Raw genomic sequence first — 9,221 nt, forward strand, 5'->3', positions numbered from 1 at the left:
TGAATGCCAATACCAGGATTAAAATTAAACATGGCAAAAGAAATGTCACAACTGAGAAGAAATAAGGTTTGCTCTTCATGAGAATCTCAAATGAGAATCGTAAAGCAGAAGAACCTCAACTCACTATGACAGATCTTAAACATAGAAATTTTTTTGATCAATATGGTGATCGTATAGGAATCAAAATGTGGGGCTATGAGCATGAACTTAAACTGTGGGTGGTCAAGTGAAATTTTGGAAATCCAGAATACTACAAAAGCATTCATGATTTCAACTCCTGGGAAAAATTTGATCTCTCTGAACTCTCAAGGGCTCCATTCCACAATCCTTCAAAAGATCCGAGTGATTTCAACTTCAAATAGTTTTTGGATAGACAGGTCAAGGATAATTTTCCCTCGATGAAGACATCGAAAGCTTTGGTCAGAAAAGACAAAGGTATTCTTGATCCTGAAACTAACCAACCAATGAAGATAATGTTGTGGCCAACCACTAATCAATTGAAAGAGATTCCAATCCCACAACACTTTCATGATGGATATCTTGATAATATGGAATTTTGGGCCTTTGATGATGAAACAGCAACTGCAGCCATAAAATTCAAAAATAGAGAAGATGTTCTCAGACTTGTTAGTGCTAAGGATCTTCTGAGGTTCAGAGAGAGAGACATTCACACTTTAGCCTGTTATTAAATCGTATGTAGGAGGGAGGTCATGGAGGATGCTGTGAAAGAATTCACAGGAATGGTTGCGATGATCATCAATGAAAAACTTTGGATGGGATCTATGGGAAAACCTGATCGAAGGTTGTTCGAGAAATTAAAAGATTAAAGATCAAGTCTATGCTAGCCTGAAACCAAGGGGGAGATTGATAGGTCATAATTTAATGGTTTGGGTTAGGCATTCATTTTGTATAAGTCTTGGTAGGGTCTTGAGGTTTGTCATGGTGATTGTAGCATTTGTGTGGTTATGTACGGCTTGACATGTCTGTACGGTCGTACATGCGTATGCGGCTGTATACTTGTGTACTACTGGGGTGCTAAAAATAGTAGATGTCTGTGTCAATCTTAGTGTGATGCAAGTGTGTGTTTTCCAAGGTGTATTTAATGTTTATGTGATATAAATATGTACATGCTTGGCTTAATTATTCTTCTACTTCTTTTACACTCTAAATTGATTGCAATATCATTTGATCACTGATTTGGATCTTAGAGTTTGGAACCTAACAATTGGGTTGACTTAGTTTGTTTAGTGGGTTTGACCAGTTGACTTTGAGTTTGACTTTGAGGACATTTTGGGTATTTTGATGGAATTGGTCACTTGGTGGATATATGTATTGTGTAGAGAGCTGAGATTCAGTGTCGGGCCTCATCAGTTCTGGTCAGCTGTGAGGTGATTTTTCCTCACTGTACTTACGGGTCGAAGGCGTCAACGTTGGCCCATTGGTTTGATAACCTGATATTCGTTAATATGCTGAGTTTGGAATAGATATGGATGTTAATTTGGATATGCTAGGTGAGTAGATCTGTAGGACTACCTGTGATACATTCTAATTATCTGTGTATGTTATTATCTTTTATATTTCGACATATTTTGTGGGTTGGATTGAGGTTGTATTGCTTCGTGCGGTAGCCAACAAATCTTGGAGCAATCCAGATACAAGCTGAGGATCGGGGTGGGCATGCTAGATTCATACTAAGGGCTCATAAGCATTCCATATACGATCTGATGGCCGGGAAGGACATGCTAGAATTGTACTAAGGGCTCAGTGGTATTCTATCTGAGGACGAATTAGGTCGGGGAGCAAGCCAGACATAAGCTTCAGTCCGAGGACTAATTAGGTCGGGGAGCAAGCTAGACATAAGTTGTGGGCTGAGGGCAAGCTAGAATTATGCTGTGGACTCAGGGGTAATCCAGTTTGTTAGTTGTGGACCCATTGCATGTTGTTATTCTATATGTATTATTTGTTATGTGTTGGTACTTTAGGGGAACTCACTAAACTTTGGGCTTACAGTTTTGGGTTATCTTTCAAGTACCTCATAGGATCACGGGAAGGCGAAGGCGTGATCATCCACCTCCTCATGTTTTGCTTTATGATTTTGGGAAAACTCTGATAAAACATGTTTTGAAAAGCATTTTGTAAACAATGATGATTCATGGATGGATTTTAAAAGTTTAAATTTTTTAAGAATTTTATGGATATTACATTTTCAAAAATTATATACTTTATGTTATAATGATGCATTTTTGATGCTATTATTATAACATCCCTAAAAACTTTCAACAAATTTAAACTTTTCAAAACAACCCATTTATTAAAAGAAAGTGTTTACCAAACCATTGTTTCTAAAACATTACTTAATATCTGAGTCCCCTAAGATCCAATCAGTCAGAAAACCAAGGATGTGTATGGTCACACCTTCGCCTTGCCACAATCATCTAAGGTACCTGAAACAATAAACTGAAACTGTAAGCACGAAGCTTAGTGAGATCCCCCCAAAGTGCCACCACATACACATAACAAAAACCAACATGCATTCAGAGCCTTCAACCTGACAGGAACGCCGCGCTGGCCTACGGGCCGATTGTTTATGCTTTGTTTTATCAAATCAGAGCAATCCTTTGATTAAAAGAGTTGCAAAATTTTTTCCCAAAACAAAATATCATAAGAATTTATCAAAACATTTCTTAAAAAAAGTATTTTCATTAAATAACAAAATCTCGGGATGTCATGTTCTGATACAGACCAAAAGCATAAACAATATAAAATAGACCTTACAACAGTTATTTATAACTACTGATCTATAATCCAAAATCTCTCGTCATGTCAACCAACTTATGCTTTTGTGCCACTACCTGTGATACAAAGAAAACTGAGTGGTTCAGGCTTGGGAGCCTGGTGAGCATATAGGTTTTTCAACCCACAATAATATAATTATTATATTTAATCATCAAACAATCAACAATTTCCCAACCCTATTATCTTCTTTAATCTTACGGATCTCCCCTAAGAATCATCTATCCTTTATTCCTAAGGATTGAACTAAGGAATAGGCACAAAGTCCATCGATGCCTGAGGTTTATACAACAAGCACTAAATCTATAGCTGCCAAGGTTCATCTACACAGTACTAAATCCATAGCTACCAAGGTTCATCTACACAATACTAAATCCATAGCTACCAAGGTTCATCTACATAGTACTAAATCCATAGCTACCAAGGTTCATCTACACGGTACTAAATCCGTAGCTACCATCGTACTTATATAAGGCACTAAGTCCATAGCTGCCAGGGATTTTAGAGTACACCGGTGAACATCAATTTCACAAGACCTACAAGTTGCGAGCCTGCTAGTGTTGTACAGGACTATCTAGAATAGTCAGTGGCAGTCATCCTTACACTGCTGAATGACGGGGCCATCGTTTGGGTAAAGGTTTCACTCATTCTTCACCTGTCACCCTCATCTCATGATCTATATCATCTTTCGTCTCATCCTCAAACTCATCCTTCATCACACACCAACTATTTCGTCTACCCATGTTCTACCCAACATATTTGTAGATAAGAATTACATATACAGTTTAAACGATTTAAAAAACATATTTGTAGATAAGAATTACATATACAGTTTAAACCATTTAAAAACTTGTATAAAACATCAATTCAACATTCATGTCAAGTAAAAAAACAATATATAAACACATAACACGTATTTCATAGCTAATACTTCATATCCATGTGTTAGAATAAAGTAACTACACACTCACTTGATTAGACGATGCTCAAACAGCACTACGGCACCTCAAGTACTATTCTTTTGATGAAACCGGGATATCTTCACACACTGGGCTTCTCACGGGCAGAGTTTCAGCTCAAAACTCTTTTCTTCTCGAGATCTTCGGGGCTTCGGGACTTGCTTTGGGTGTCGGGGTGATACCGGGGCTTCGGGGGTGCTTCATGAAGGCTAGAGAGGGTATCGGGAGTGATAGAGTGAAGGAATTAGCAACCATGGCCGGCTGCCCTTCGGTTTCTATTTATAGGGCCATTTTATGGATTCACGTCGTGAATCTCAAAAATTCACGTCGTGAGTTCAGTCGTCATCAGGTGCGTCATCCCAACATGGGTCTGACAGGCTCCAGGAGACGTTATTACTGAGTTCACATTGTGAACCTAGTGTTCACGTCATGAACTCTGACACAGTGTCGGGGTTCGTGCCCCGAACTTTAGAAATTCATATATTTCACATACGAGCTACGTTTTCGACATTCTTTATATGCACGCGTAGGTGAGATTACGCTCTACAACTCTCGTTTAGACTTTGTCGGCTAATTTTGACTTTATTTTTATTATATTATTTTTAGTAGGCTGGGACAGGAAAAATCCGTTAGAAATTCATAACCTCTTCATCTGACGTCTGTTTTTGTCTATCTTTTTACCGTTGCATTACTATCGACGAGATCTTTGATTATCGTTTAGATTGTTTTGACTAGAAACCACTCGATCTCATATTTGAACTTTGGGCTGCATACTGCTAAGTTGGAACTTCGAAAAATCATAACTTCCTCATATGAAGTCAGATTTAGATGTTCTTTTTATGCACGCTCTCGGTTTAACGTATTCTACAACTTTTGTTTAGATCGCTAAGGCTAAAAATTGCTCTATCGTAAATTCATTATTTACGTCCTACAACATCGTGCCGAATCTGTCACAAAACTTCGTTATAAATCGGATTCCAACGTTCTTTATATGTACGGAAACCTTGTGAAATATATACTACAACTTAGTTAAAATTATTTATTCTAAACACTCTTTTATCAAAAAGTCATTTTTGACGCTTATTGTCTCTATATTGACTAGCCCGGATCTACGGGCGTTACACACTCTATCCTTCTTATCCTCTCTTTCCTTAACATACAATCAACTGCCAAATGGTTTTCACCATTGCAGTAGTTGCAATCAAAACCAGAATCTCCTTTTAACTTCTTCTTCACTTTCTCACTATCAATCTTACTCTCCTTCTTCTCAACTTTCGACTCTTCTCTAACAATCTTCCCAGATGATGAGTTTCCCTTGCAATAACTATTTCCTTTGAACGGCTTCTTAAAGAATTTCTTGAATTTTTTATTCGATTAGTATGCCACAACTTCATCTTCCGAATTCATGAGAAAACCCTCATCACTAGAACCATGGACCTCAACATATTCGACTTCATACTCTTTTCCTGACACCTTTGAAACCAGTGCAAGAAAACCTCCCAAATTCATTTTTCCTTCTTCAGCTACTAGAATATAGACCTTTAATGACATGCAAACCATGATACACAGTGATTTACGATACGCAAAAGCGTGTGTTCTAGAAGTAATGTCATCTCTTCTAAAATTTAAAGGATTTAGGGCACGTATTTTTGCGTGCCCTTAAAATTAATGTTAGAACAAAAAAAATAAAAACACGGAGGGCACTAAACATAAAAGGCGTGTCATCTATTCATGTCACTTTATAAAATTTTCATCAAATGCGCGTTCTAATAGCTAAGGGGGGAAATCAAATCAAAAAAATTAGAAAACCTCGCCTCGACGATTTAGGGTTCATTCCATCCTTCTCTCTTTCACGTTGCTTCTGTCTCCACACTTCATCTCCCAACTACGATTTTTCTAATAAGAAAAATAGAAATATCCTAAAGCAAATTCCACCCTCCCCTTCTCTCAATTTTCTTCAAAAGTATTAGAATAATTTTTTTTTTGCAAAAGCCCTTCTTCTTCACCTTATTCTACACTATGGAACAAGTGAAGGAAGGTCATCCATCAATGATGCCAAAGGAAACTCCACCCTCCTCTTCTCGCAATTTCTCCGGGCTTAGGGTTCATGAAAGCTCTTGAATGCTCCTAAAAGACTACAAAGTGATTTAGGGTTCGTTTCATCTTCTATATATCTCTATTACGCTTGAACCCTAATCTGAGACACCAATGTCTTTTTTTTCTTGTGAATTCATTCTCATTCCTTCTTGCCTAATCTGATTTGTTGGGTTTAAGTAAAGGTGAAAAGGTGATTCCGCTTTTTGCGGGTGGGCTTGAATTCTCGGGTCCCATCGAGAAGTATCTGATTGACCCGATCAAAAAGAAGCCGTTTGTGAACTCGGTGGTGTCGCTGAATGGGTTTGCATTGGTGGGAGGACCCTTAAAGCAAGATCATCCAAGGGAAATCGAGGTGCTGATGAAGCTGGATGTGCCATACACTGTGGCTTTGCCTCTTGTGTTCCAGACAACAGAGGAATGGCTTAACAACACTTTGGTTCTTCACCCGATTCAGGTGGCTTTGCGGGCTGCTCTTCTTGAACTTGATGAAGGAATGGAGCCAATTGTTTTCTCAAGAAGAGACCCAAGAACCGGTAAATCCATGCCCTTCACAAGTGGGTTGAGCAGCTTTGCACCAGAGCAGTCAGATGGGCAGAACTGAAGAGGTAAACAAAGGTACTTATTTTTGCCATATGGTGCTTTTTTTTGAATTTAAAAAAAAAATAAACAAACAGAGAACTGAGGAAAAACTAAGAATGAATTCCAGTGAATTTTCAATATATTTAAGTAACTACACCAGTTCCATTGCAACTTAAAAGGCACACAAACTGTTTATATAGTTTTTTTTCATTTTTTCATTGGGTTTTTTCTTCTTTAACTTTTCATTGTGGTATCTTCTTTTTCTTCTCTTTTTAATTGTAAGTCCATGCCATGTTTACACCTTTTGTTACTCTTTCTTCAGAGGTTGGCAGTTGGTGAGTGGTTCACTGCTCGATAACTATTAAAACCATGATTGTTCCTTTGTTTTTTCTGAATTCATCCATATTTATGTGTTTTGGGATTTGATTGCGTCATTTTCTTTCAACAAATTTATTGAAACTTGATAGTTGGTAGTTTCTCAATTTGCTTCAAATCTTCATCTTCATCTTATACTTATTCTTGGGTTTCAGATATCCTAAAACAGGTATGGGACTTATCTGATCAAGACAATGACATCATGCTTTCATTGAATGAATTTTGCATTGCTCTCTTCCTCATGGAGAGACACAGGGAAGGCCACTGTCTTCCTAAGGCACTTCCATCTGGCATTTTGTTTGAGAAGACACCAGTGACAACAGTAGTGATACTCCTAGTGTTGAGGTGGGTTGACATTTTTTTGTTTGTAAGCTAAGAGATTATGATTTATATTTTGTGTTAACGGTCTATTTGTCCGAAGTGCAGGCTAATGAAGAATTTTTCTTATCCATCAGGAGCAAAAGAAGAAGGTTTAGTGAAGGAAAGTGACAGGTGAAATAAGCAAGTGAGAGCTCCTTGTTTTTTTTATTGAACATTAGTGTACACCATTATTGGTATATGAAGTTCTTTTCATTTGTTGCATGTTAGTTCCCATCATTTTTTTACCTTTTCTTGTTATGTATTTTGTAGCACCCCAACTTGTATGACATCTGTTAAGAGGAGGGGATCAGCAGGTGTGGTGGAATCCTTGATACTTTTGAAATCACATGACAATATGCATGCTCCATTTACTCAGGTTGATCTGATTTTCACATGCTATCTTTCTTTTTTTCTTTTTTTAATCTCCACAATGAATAAATTGACAGTTTTTATATATTTATTTAAATCATAGGTTCCACCAATTATGACAAAAGACATGCATGAAAAAAGGCTCCATGCATTTGAAGTCTTGGGTGATTCTTTTGTGAGTTGTCACATCACATATAGGATATTATATAAAATAAATTTCTTCGCTGAAAATTGTGTATAATTTTTGTCAGAGCTTCTTCAGGCAATTAGAGAAGGACATCTTATCTTCAGGTACTACATAAAATGGTGTTTTTATCTCTGATGACTCTCCTAACTTTTTGTTGTTTGATGATTTTATGGACCCAAATAGAGAAGGAGAAAAGGTACATTTTTTTATTTTTACACATTTACCCTCCATGATCAATGAAACTAACATCATCCAATATCTATACAGACACTTCATTATCTAGAAACAGTAAGACCACATCAATTACTGGAGCAAATGGTGTGTACTGCTTTCAGAGCTGCAGCTGACACTCTTAACCAGACTAGATTTGGTGGGTTAAAGAACATGACAATAAAAATTCACTAATTATACTTCACCAATGCTTCTGCATTGAAGCCTTTGCAAGGTATGTGTAATGTCTCATTTACAATTTTTAGACACAAGGGTAAAATAGTCATTTTTTTTAATCTGACTTATTGCATTGGCAGCGAACAAGCTACCGGGTGATATGGAAATAATCCAAGATGTAAAACGGCTATGTGTTGTATTTGAACATGTGGAGAAGCTGCTAACACTTGGCAGTGGTAGTGGGAATCAATGGAGTCACCAACAGGGGGAGATTGAGACTCATAGGATTCTTCTAAGTGACAAAATTCAATGTTTGTAGGATAAATGAATTAAATGCTAGATTTTAAAGATGGCATTATGTAATCTCTCTAGGTTTAAGAGCCTGTGACAACAAGCTGTAATTGGCAGCTAGAAAGCAAAGTTGTTGCTTATTAATTAATAGTTAATATCATCTAGTTTATCCACTTATTCTACACTTCTTATGTTCTTATTGGTCATGGAGGTGGTACGATGCAAGTATCCTGTCCATATAGTTGTTTGTATGTCCCTTCACACTCTCTGTAGTTGCTTTATGTTCTCCTAAACTTTTTATTCTTCTTAATTCTTTTCACAGGGTGATCATAATTTTCCCGGAATAATACCTTTGGATAGATCGAAGGACGAAGAAGAACAAAGTTGTGGTGATCTTCAGTGATTGAAGGTAAACGGATGGGGTTTTCTTGAACCTCAAAGGTCGTATTCTTCTTTTTTTTTGTTTGTTTGTGTCGACCAGTATCAATGAATACTGGGATGTTTGGGTGTTTGAGTTTACTAGGAAAAGAAAACATTGAAAATTAAAAGAATTGTGTTTGGTTTGCTTCATTTGACAGGGAAGAAGGAGTACAATCGGGGTTGTGAAATTGATGGGAAAGAAGAAAAGAAACAGAAGGCGTTGCTGCCCTTGATGGTTAGCTAAAGAATAAGAAGGGAACAAAAAGAGTACAGTGTTTCCCTTACTAGAATGTGAACTCTATAAGGGCACCCTTCTTTTTCCTATTTTTCTGATCAGGGGAAAAGAAGAAGAATAACAACGAAATTCCATCGATTTCTTTTTAAATCTCATAGGTTCTGATGGT

General features: G+C 37.1%; 1 long non-coding RNA gene and 1 pseudogene across 1 annotated transcript; both read left to right on the forward strand.

Annotated features, from left to right (window-relative positions):
• The first annotated feature begins 6,006 nt into the window (after positions 1-6,006).
• LOC122197911 (magnesium-chelatase subunit ChlH, chloroplastic-like) lies at positions 6,007-6,604 on the forward strand (annotated as a pseudogene).
• Positions 6,605-7,431: 827 nt separating this feature from the next.
• Positions 7,432-9,221, forward strand: LOC122198097 (uncharacterized). Its single transcript, XR_008224086.1, has 4 exons — positions 7,432-7,539; positions 7,636-8,164; positions 8,247-8,806; positions 8,976-9,221. It is a non-coding gene; the product is annotated as an uncharacterized LOC122198097 (long non-coding RNA).

Source organism: Lactuca sativa, chromosome 5, assembly GCF_002870075.4.
Source record: "Lactuca sativa cultivar Salinas chromosome 5, Lsat_Salinas_v11, whole genome shotgun sequence".
Lineage (NCBI taxonomy): Eukaryota > Viridiplantae > Streptophyta > Magnoliopsida > Asterales > Asteraceae > Lactuca > Lactuca sativa.